General features: G+C 40.1%; 1 pseudogene; it reads left to right on the forward strand.

Moving 5' to 3' along the window:
* On the forward strand, window positions 1-8,028 carry LOC142625026 (cysteine-rich receptor-like protein kinase 26; annotated as a pseudogene).
* The last annotated feature ends 3,818 nt before the right edge of the window (window positions 8,029-11,846 follow it).

Consider the following 11,846-nt stretch of genomic DNA (forward strand, 5'->3'; position numbering starts at 1 on the left):
TGTTAATGCAGTTGTTGTTCCAATTGTCAGCTTAATGACAGTCATTGCGCTTGCTTGGGCAATTCTGCAGAAGAGGAAGTCAAAGCAAAATGTTAATAGTAAGCTATATATGCTCCACTATTTACTTGTTAAAGTTGAAAATGTTAAAGAATTGACAAAGTGCAGCGTAGAAGAAAGAATGGCTTTAGGCTAGAAGTCATTAAGCAGTTAGCTTGGAGATCATTTTTTTTTGGATAGGTAAAAATATGTGCATTCAAAAAAACACTACCTTATGCAAAAGACAAAAGGCAGAGAGATAAGTACACAGGGAAGAGAAAAAGAAAAAGAAAAAAGAGGAGAAAAAACTAAGAACACATAAGAGAACTAAGAAACGTAGGGAGAGATTCACTAGAGGTGAGTCCCCAAGCCCTAGACCAATCAAACAGAGTGCTACTAAGAGAAGCCAAAAGCTGGTCGTCTGAGCTTTCCATGTCCTCAAACGTCCTCCTATTGCGTTCCCTCCAGAGACACCACATCAAGCATAAAGGAGCAAAATTCCAAATGCTAGACGAATGCTTTCCAAGCCAATTCCACCAACTGAATAGAGTATCCGCAATCGATCTAGGCAAGACCCAGGAAAACCCAAAAGATCTAAGAATCAAACTCCACAGTCTAGAAGCCTTTCCACAATGTAATAACAAATGATCCGCCGTCTCCCCATTACAGCGGCACATGATACACCAATCGACAAAATCCAACCCTCTTCCCCTCAAATTATCCCTGTAAGGATCCTATCCCAAACAGCAGTCCACACAAAGAAAGGAGACACGCCGAGGAGCCTTAACCTTCCAAACCCCTTTCCAAGGGAAGATAATAGGCGCGGAGCTTCTCGGCTTATTGTAAAACGAACGAATATCAAAGACCCGTTCTTTGTCAACTTCCATCGCATACGATCTACATTTTCGGTGTGAGGAAGATTGGAGCCCAATGTTTGAAGAAAATCATCCACTTCACGCATCTCCCAATCATTAGGACTCCGAATAAAACGAACATTCCAGCTTCTCCGCTCCTCGATCCCCAGTAGTTCAAGAGAAGAGGCCACCGATGCCTCTTTATTGGATGCAATCCCATACACGCTCGGAAAAGACAGCTGAAGGAGACTCCCCACACCAATGGTCGGTCCAAAGCTTCACTCTATCCCCACCCCTACCTCGAAAGTAAGTATTCTTCTTTGAAATCCTCCCATCCCGTTCGGATACTTCTCCACAAGCCACACCCATGCGCCCCTCTACCTAGCTTGGACTTCCATCCCCAATCTTCCCCAAACTTAAGGGCTATGACTCTTCTCCAAAGCCTTGTCTCCTCGATCCCAAACCTCCATAACCACTTCCCTAGTAAAGCTTTATTAAAGGTAGTTAATTTCCTTACCCCTAACCCACCATTTTTCAAAGGTGCACACACCTTATCCCATCCCACCAAATGAAGCTTGGATTCCCCCCACAAGAAATCCCTTTGCAACCTCTCAATTTTATTGGCCATGCGTAGGGATGGTAAAAAGCGACGAGATGATAAGTGGGAAGACTAGACAAAGTGCTTTTAAGCAACGTTAGTCTTCCACCTTTTGACGAATACAACTTCTTCCAACCGGCCAACTTACGCTCGAAAATTCTCCAAGATAGGATTCCAAACGAGTAGGGGGACTTGAAGGACGCCCCCAAAGGCATACCAAGATAGGTCATAGGCAAAGATCCAATCCGGCATCCCAATAGCTGCGCTAAGACATGGATATTAGGAACCTCCCCAATAGGACCCATCTCACTTTTCAGCACATTAACCTTAAGACACATCCTTTGCACACGAAAACAAAGAAGAAGCATCGAATATAAAGAATGCGCTCCTCATCGGCATCGCAAAACAGAATCGTGTCATCCGCAACAATAGATGCGATACACGAGCCTCCCCCTCGTCTGACCGTGAGCCTAAAACCTCGAATTAAACCGGCCCCTTCGGCTCTTTGCGGCATCTTGCGAGAACCTCCATCAAAACCAAAAACAACATGGGCGACGGCGGGTCCTTGTCTCGGCCCCCTCGAACTCCCAAAAAAATCAGCCGGGGTCCCATTAAACAACAGGGGTTTTGTAGATATGCAAGTGCGGATCCACCTACACCACCTCACCCCAAATCCCATTCTCCTCGACAAATCAAGAAGAGTCTCCCAATTCACATGATCATACGCCTTACCCGATATCTAATTTGCGGATAACCCCTGGAATCTTACTTTTCACCTACTATCTACACACTCATTAGCAATGAGGCTGAATCAGAATACGCGTCTACCACCCACCAAAGCTGTTACCGAGACTCGGATATCAGGCCCGATCCAACACCTCATTCATGCGATTTGCCAGCACCTGGGCCAAAATCTTGTAGACACTCCCCACCAAACTAATAGGTCTAAAATCTCGAATATTGGAAACACCATTCTTCTTAGGGATTAAGGCTAGGAACGTTGCATTTAGAGATTTTTCAAACTTACTATGTTGATAAAACTCTTCAAACACGGCTAGGACATCTCTTTCCACGGTTCCCAACACTGGTGATAAAAAGCCGAGAGAGAAACCATCGGGACTGGAGCTTTATCTCCTTCCATCTCTTTGACAACTCGAAGGACCTCCTCCTTTTCAAACCTCGTTCAAGCCGGTCCCTCTCGGCCCTACTATCTGAACAAACTCCAATCCTTCCACAAAGGCCTCACTCCTCGATCTCCTTGTACAAATTTTTATAAAAGCGCTTGTACGGCTTGGTCGGCCATCTCGGATTCGTCTTCATAGGTAACCCCATTCACTTCCAACATACTAATATGGTTATACCTTCTCAGGAATTGGCCATCTTGTGGAAAAATTTGGTATTGTTATCTCCTTCCCTTAATACAAAGCATCCTCGATTTTGTCTCACGAAATCTCTTCCAAAGAGAAGATTCTGAATTTGGGATCTCAACCCGACCTACCTAACTCCCGCCCGGAAAAGACCATGCTCCCCTTCCCTAACGTCCAATAATCTCAAAGCCTCCAACAATTCTTTTTTCCGACGCTCTACATTTCCAAACTCCTCCGGTTCACTTGAATAATATACGCCTTGATGCCTTGACTTCTTGGCAAGAACAAAGCTGAAATTTTGAGACGGAGTATCGATTCCACCAAGAATGAACCCTCTCTTTGAACCCATCCGACTTTAGCCACATGTTTTCGAACCTAAAAGGACTTTTCCCCCTTACAATCCGTCACCTCCTTTAAAATGGGGAAGTGATGCGAAATAGGACGAGATAAAATCCGTTGGGTCACATCCAGGGTAGTGATCCTCCCATCGAGGGAAACCGAGCCCTATCTAACCTAGACATCGAGGCTGATCCGAACCACTCGACCAAGTAAAACTCCCTCCTTCCAAAGGCAAATCTATCAAGCTAAGCTCCTCGATGAACTCGGAAAAGTTCTCCATTGCCGGGGTGAGGCGAGAGCCCCAAATCCGTTCACTTGGGAACCTAACAATGTTAAAATCCCCTATGTAACACCATGGGAGCTCCCAAAGTTGCTTTGAATACCAATCGAGTTCATCCCACATATGCCCCACTCGAAGTTATTATCATTCGGACCATAAACCCCGAGGCAAGCCCCGAATAAAACCGTCCCCAAGGCCACATACCGGATTGAAATGGAAAATTGACCCACTTTAGAACCTCAACTTTTCTAAAACCCTCCTATCCCACATCATCAAAATCCCACCAGGCTGAAGCCGATCCGCATCCAAAGCCACCCGATCTACATAGGGGCTGACTCCACAAAGCTGAGAACAATGACAATCCATACTGCGAGTTTAGTCTCTTGAAGGCGAAACAACATCACAATTCCAATCCCGTAATAAATTTCTAACTACCAAACGCTTCCGCGATCGTTCAAACCTCGCACATTCCATGACACCATTCTTAGCTTCATTAAAACTAAAAAACTCCCTCTACGCAGCCCTCGAACAAGCAATCAAGGAAAATAAAACTATCGTCCATCATAATTAACCAAGGAAATCAAATTCCTCGACTCCCTCTTCCCTTTATTCTTGGAGGCAACTTTACGGTGAGCTACCTCTTTCCTGTGCACCGGCTTGGTTGCCTCGATCTCCGTCTCAAGTCTTTGTAGGAGCATAATGCACCTCTTCTCATGTCGACCCAAAGGAAGCCCCGTGACTTGCGGCGGGAGTCTGTTTCCACACGATTAGACACGCCAAGTGTTATCCAACCTCCTCACCTTAGTATTTTTATTCAATTCAGCGATCCTGAACCACCCCCGGGGATTAATAGACATCAAGGGGAAGAGCTCTCCGCTTCACCCCGGGGCCTCGCTTGCGTAAGGCATTTCGACCTCGAGCAAAGCCAATACCGATTGATTAGCCTCGATCCCGACTCTCGGTGGACTTAGGACAGAGGTAGATAGCTCGAGACCTTTAACGAGACCTTACACCCTCTGTTTCGACATTACCCAAAGTGAGCGAGAGACTCGCGGCACTAGGCCCACCGGAAAAGAGACTCGCAACGCTTGCCATAGTCTCCGCGGGACAACCCCGAAATGCTCGAAGAAGAAACGGACACCAAATCAGGCCTCGTGGTGTGAAGAAGGCCAATATCGGCCCTATCCGATTCGCGGTGAAGCCGGCGAGACCCATCGGAAAAAGAGTCACCGTCCGCCACGCGAGACGGTCGGCCGGCACAACTGGTCTCGGTTTGGGTCGCCGCGCTCGTCGCTGTCGTCGGAGCAGGTTGTCGCACTGAGGCGACCTTCTCCGATGGCTCTGGTGACTCCTCGGCAGGGGCGAAGTCAACCCCGATGGCATCCTGAGCCTTCGTAGCTTCGTATGTTGCTTTGGACTTAGCCAAAACTTGATCTTTCAGACTTAAGAGACTCAGGTTTCTCCTTGGTGGGCTAACACTCACTTCCAGCCTACTTGGGCCATTGGGCTCAGCATGCAGGCCCACTTGGAACCCATCTTTATCTAAGCCCACCACAGAACAAATATTAGCCCGTGAACCACAAGGCTCCCTCTGATCTCTAGATACACATAAGGAACTCCTCAGACCAACTTTATGCCACGCCACCCTCCTTTTTCCTTCTGCAATCACTTCTATGGTCAAGCTGTTACCTGCCCACACAGGCTTTCCCAGTTCACAAAATTTTCCAAAAGCATGTTCAGTCCCCTTTGATTTGAAATTCAGCTGGGATTTCCTTTGAATTCCTACCGGTTTTGTTATACCCACATTAAATGCCTCTGTACTGCTCCGAGAACCTGCAACTCTATCTTCTAGAGTCATCGGACCAGCCAAGCTCACGGGTTACGTTTCACATGTTGGGTTTTGCTTCTCAAAATGATTTTTCTTCGACTGCACCTCATGCCCACGCACCACATCGGCAAAGGATGTAGAAGATTTAATCCTTTGAATTATTCTTAAGGTCTTGAGCCACAAATTTGTGCGCGATCCCACTTATTCGCATAATTATCGAGTTCCAACATCTTCCTTAACTCTAACCCAAACACCCTCCATCCATTCTTAGCTGCGCCTCTGCTTGGAATAATAATGGACCTCCTAGACCCGCCCACTTTAAGTTCCGTCAATCGTAGGAACACGCCAAAAGAATTAGAGCTCCGTTGAAGGGTATAAGCAAAATCACCTTCCCTGAACGAAAAAAAATACTTCGAACTGGACCCAACAATTAACTGTTCTAAGCTCTTCATCAGCCATTGTGCCACTGTCTTACCCATGAAGACCGACTTCATGAAGTACCTACAGCGCTCAAAAATCCTTAAAGAAAAATACCGTCCCCCTTCCTCTACAACCAGTTGAAAAAGTTTGGATTCAATAAAAAAACTACGAACACCACCCATGATCGAGGCAACTACAAACTCTAAGATCACAACAAGACTGAAAACAGGATTTCTGGCTAATTCGAGGTAGCCGGGCCTCCTAGTGAACCAGGAATTTGAAGGAGAAAGACTTGAGAGAAACCTTCAGTTCAGGACTACTGATCTTTGGAGATCATAAGAACAAATGAATGTCAACTTTATGGGATATCAAGGACCATAGACTCTTGAAATGAGTAACTCCTAAGAATTCAACATAATTGAGCACTGCTTTTAGAGTAACTATTTGTAAAGAAATAAAAAAGAAAATTATTAGTGTGGATTCATCTAATGGTTAGTTCTGCAAAAAGATTCAAGTAATTGTGTTTATAAAATAATTTTTTCCTTTGACCAAGAGCAGTAATACACCTCAAAGTAATGTGGTGTGATATGTTTTTGAAACACGTAATTGTAACAAATTATTCATTCCGTTTTTCTGTATTGAACAACAAATTTGTTCCCAGAGGAAATGCAGTTTCACAATAAAAGTTTAAGATTTTAGAGATGACCTCAAATCTCCGTAATATAGTTTTTCGATAAAAATTTAATGATGCATATTTTGAAAACTATAACAAAGGATTTGTTAAAAAGCTCTAACTCATTTTCGCTTGTTATTTTTATCAAGATGATGATGCCATCAAAAGACTGGAAACCTTGCAATTCAACTTCAGCACAATAAGAGCTGCAACAAATAACGTTTCTGATGCCAATAAGCTTGGAGAGGGTGGATTTGGTTTAGAGTTCAAGGTGGTGTAAACATTGCCTTTGTAAATTTACCTATGTATGAAGGATTTGATTGTCTCATGAAATAAATTTTTCCTTGATGTATACATAACACAAAAACAGTATATAGTATTTCTGATGCACATCCAATGTTGAGTAACCTCCCAAACTCTATTGAAATCATAATGACATACTATTGTTACTCATATACATTATCAGGCTAGACTTCCAAATAAACAAGAATTCGCTGTGAAGAGACTATCTGACAGGCCTCAGCAAACTGAAGTGCAATTCAAGAATGAGATCCTGCTGGTGGCTATGCTCCAACATAGGTGTCTACTAAGCCTTCAAGGTTTTTCCTCGGAAGGAAGGGAAAGAATCCTTATTTATGAGTTGGTGGGCAATGGAAGCCTGGATTAATTTATATATGTTACGACTTTAATTTACTGCGAATGTATTGGTATTCCTCAGTAATAACTCATAGTAATACCACAACATAAAATTGATCATATATGCCTCTGTATATCCCAACAAGCGTGCCAACTGAATCCGGAAAGGTGTTACAATATCATTTATGGCATTGCTGTGGGAATCCTTTAACTTCATGAAGATTCTCGCCTTAAGATTATAAATCGAGATCTCAAACCAAGTAATGTCTTGTTAGATGAAGAGATGAATCCTAAAATTTCAGATTTTGGTCTGGTAAGGCTATTTGATGCGGGTCAAAGTGAAGACAAGACCCATAAACGTGTGGGGACATTGTAAATACCAAGCTCAACCTAAAGCTTATCACTTGTTACTGATTTTCAAGTGGCTGGCAATCCCAGTCCTAATAAAATTTCAAGCCATAGAGCATTGAATTCTTACATAGAGATACTATCAATTAGCAAATCTGTAGAGATTGTTTTGAGTTATCATTTTGAAACAGCAGATATATGGCTCAGGAATATATATCACATGCACTCTACTTATTGAAGTCAAATGTCTTTAGTTTTGGTGTCTTAGTTCTAGAGATTGTGAGTGGTAAGAAGAAGAGTTAGCTTTGCAATACAGATGATGTAGAACTCCCTCTAAGCTATGTAAGTGTGCCTGTTTTATGTCGTTAAACTGCCAAAGTATGGCTCTTTATGAGGGTGCTCTTTTGTGAGGTGTGGAGTTTCAATATATGAATTTATGTACTTCTTGTAGGCATGGACTAATTGGATTCAAGGTACAGCTTCAAATCTGATAGACCAGACACTTGGGAACAGTTCAAGAAATGAAATAATGAGATGCATTCATATTGGGTTACTATGTGTTAGCATACCGACCCACCATGGCATTAGTAGTTCAAATGCTCAATGGCGACTCCTCAAGTCTCCCAACACTTATAGTGACATAGAGTGAGACCTTCCTTTGCTAGTCTACTTCAGGGGCTTCTGAGTCGGAACCATCCAGGGATAGAGGTGGATTATGTACTTTTCAGTGCACTGAAAATTCATCAGTCAGTTGTGTTCTAAATAACATGCATGGAAAGGATTTAGTAAAACAAAAGGATATTATATTGTGGGAGACGAGAAAAATGAGACCTTATTGTCGTTTGTTGTCATATAAGCAAATGTTTATACATATGGTTTGAGCTGGAATTGAGAAAGTTAGAAGATAATGAATGTAGTAGCTATTCATATACATCCATGTTACAAAAAGTTTTCATCTATTAGCCAAGAGCCTTGTAACTCAATTCATGTTGTAACTATTGAATTATCAAAACAAAAAAGTTCTCATCAATTAGTGTGACACATTCAGGTAAAAGATTTTATTTTCTTACACATAAGAGCAATGTGTTTTAGTTACATACTGAAATTTAAGCATAATATGGTGTGTTTGAAAGACTTCTCCTTAAATTATCTAAAATCTAAATCATGCTCTTTGGAATTTTTTGTCCCTGCATCCATTCCAGCACTTCTTTTCTATTTCTTTCAAAGCTCTCTCTATGATTCTCTGGTGATTTGATTTCTCTGAAATTGGTTGAAGAGATTCAAAAACAAAATTCTAGAAATTGAATTCACAAGGAAGGTTATTTTTACAAACATATGGCGTGCATCAGTAAATTCTATCAAAGTTGAAGGTGAGAGTGAGACCCCACAACACAAAACAGGTCTGTAGTTTTTCTTTTTCATAGCCACTATCATTATGTAATATGTTACGTGGTGTCAAGCATTGTTACCTCTTATTTGCATCATGTGCTTCACCAATAATTGGTTTTGGCCTAGGTAGTCCAAATCCAATGATGGGTCAAAGAGCTCCCAACTTGGCGGCGATGACAGCAAGGAGGCTAGGGTTAGGGTTAGGGATTTGAGAGAGAGAGAGAGAATTTTTTGAAACTAAAAGAACGCATGTGATTTTTTGTTTAAAAATCTAGGCAGTTGAGTTGGTTCATATGGGTTTTAAATCCTTTAACCTGCTACCTGAACTGAATAATAAGTTTTTGTTAGAGAAATACTCGAATTCGACCGACCATGGGTTTCGGTCCATCCGCTGGGCTTCAGGGCAGTCGGACCCAGTTGGTTTGGGCGGGTCATTGAATCGCTGGACAGTCCTATTGCTCATAACGATTGGAATCTGCTGCTGGTTGTGAATAATGAGAGATTGAAGGCTTTTTTTTTTTGGGTTTGAAAGTTTAATATAACATATAGGGATGCCAGTTGACCTAAAAACTTAACTTAATGCATTAGACTTAACTATGTTATATTAATCATTCATTATCCTCGTTATTATTCAACGCGAGATTTCACTTACATTTGTATTTTTGAAAATATTTTTGTATATAGAATGGAAAATGTACAACAAAATCAATCATAAATATTTTTTGGGATTTAAAAGAATGTTGAATACCATTTTAATAAATGATTGATTTAAAGAAATCAATATTATTTTGTGTTTTTTTTTATTGATATCTTCTTTTTTTTTCTAAAAGGAAACAAACACACACACACAAGAGAGGAAAGATGAGGTTTTAATATAAAGACACACAACAAACTTTACTGAGAAGTCATAGTTACTTAGTTCCGTTTGGTTAGATCGATATAAAAGTGAAAGAGTAGAAAAGTGGGAGAATAGAAGATATTTTAGTTTCCTCTCATGTTATTTGGTTGAGAGGATGGAATGTTGAGGAATAGATTTTATTCTTATGTCAGTATAATATAATATAATAAATAATATTTTTTTTAATCATTAAATAATAATTCTTTTCTTACTTTTCCATTATATTACATATATATTTTTTTTATTATAACACACCATTTAATAAAAAACACTATTAATCAAGGAAAAAGAAAACAAGCCATGGTTGATTTTAAAAAAAAAATATAAAAATAAAACATAACCCACTGATTTAAGAAGCACATTGAGAGGGAAGAAAAAGAAAAGAAAAAAAGAAAGCAAAATCACATTGACATGAAAAGAACAAACAAGAAAAAGAGTGAGCAAGTTGCAAAAAGAGAGAAGAAAGGAGTGGTAGCCGATAGGTGAGAGAAATTAATTGGGGGTAATTTAGTAACACTAATTGCATTAAGCTTTCACACTTGTTTTTTGTTCAAAATGGAGAGATTAATTGTTGTTGGGCCAGGGGAGAAAATGCCTGAGCCACCAAAAATTCTCCCACTTTTCTCTACTTGCAAAACAATCCAAAATCCTATTTTCTCCCGTTTCTTTTTTATCATTCCTATTTCACATCCAACCAAGTTATAGTACACACTAAAAAGCCATGGTAAAATTGAATTAAATACTAGTTTTATCTTTCATAGTATATTTATCCTAGAATCCTAGTATATTTTTTATTCTTATAGCATTTACATCAAGCATCTCAAAAATTTTAAAATTTAGCATCTCAAAAACTTACTTTATCTATTTTAACAACTCAATTTATAATTCACCCCACATCAATGGTTGGAGGGATGACTTGTGTTGAAAGACCATCCCCTTTGAAATGACCCATAGCAATAACATTAATATCTTCCTTGCTGGTCTTGACTTTTCCTTAATCAACCCCATGCTCATCTTGCTCCTTTGTGGTCTCCATTGTCCTTGTAATGCATTCTTTTGGTTGTTCTTGAAGTTGAACTTAATTTTGGTGAATCATAAGGTTGAGTTTCTCTCTTTAAGGCTATATCTTGAGGTATTGAACCAATTTACAATTGAGGCTGTTGTGGCAGCAAATTTTCGGCGCTACATCCATCAAATATTGAAGTGGCAACGGGTTCAATTTTCGCCAATAAAGGTGGGGGATAAACTTTGGTTTAACTGAGAATCTGTAAATTAATTGTTGATAAATTGCTATCCTATTAGGATATTTAGCCAAAAAAGTAACTTCCAACTTCCTCATATCTTCTCACATAGTGCGTAATTCTTTGAGCTTTGAGTCTACAGAATTCAGCTTCTCATCCATTGATTCCACCTTCTCACGTAATTGGTCCAAAGTCTTCTTTGTTCCTTCGTAGTCTTGAGAAATAGCCTTGAATTGAGACTCTAATTCTGCGTTAGTCACCATTATCTTTGAAGAGAAATTTTGTTGAACGGTTTGCGAAAGAAGATTTTTGCAACGAACTTGTGGTAGGATTTTAGCTCTAAAACCAAGTTGGCACAAGAGAATTTGTATGCATGTGTTTGTGGTGGGTATAGGGTTAGGGAAGAAGAGGAATTATAGAGAAATTTAGGATGTTTATCCGTGAACAATAACTTTAGAGAAAGAAAATAAAAAGGGAAAGAAAAGAGATGGAGAAAAGAACCGCAAAGGCTAAAGTGCCTCAATGCTCAAAACACTCAAATTATTAATCAACTCTCTATCTTCTTTGAATACATTGAGTACAATCAATATATATATCTATATCTATATATATATATATATATATATATATATATATATATATAAAATAGATGAAGTTAAGAGAAAGTTAGTTCCTGTATTTAAGGACGTGTTGACAAATCAGATAACTACTTATTTAAAATTTAGACACATATACAATTTTTTAAAAATACAGCCGCACGTTACAACGCTTGACTTTTTAAACTCTGCCACGTCTGCAACTAAAAAGTAGAAGCGCTTTGCCACAATTAAGGAGGCGTTGACACCAGGAAAAAAATACCGTACGGTGCGTCTGGAGACTTGCCGTGTGATAACTTAACACACCGTGTGAGAGCCTCTCAGTATAAAATGAAATAACCGG

Source organism: Castanea sativa, chromosome 2, assembly GCF_040712315.1.
Source record: "Castanea sativa cultivar Marrone di Chiusa Pesio chromosome 2, ASM4071231v1".
NCBI classification, from domain to species: Eukaryota; Viridiplantae; Streptophyta; class Magnoliopsida; order Fagales; family Fagaceae; genus Castanea; species Castanea sativa.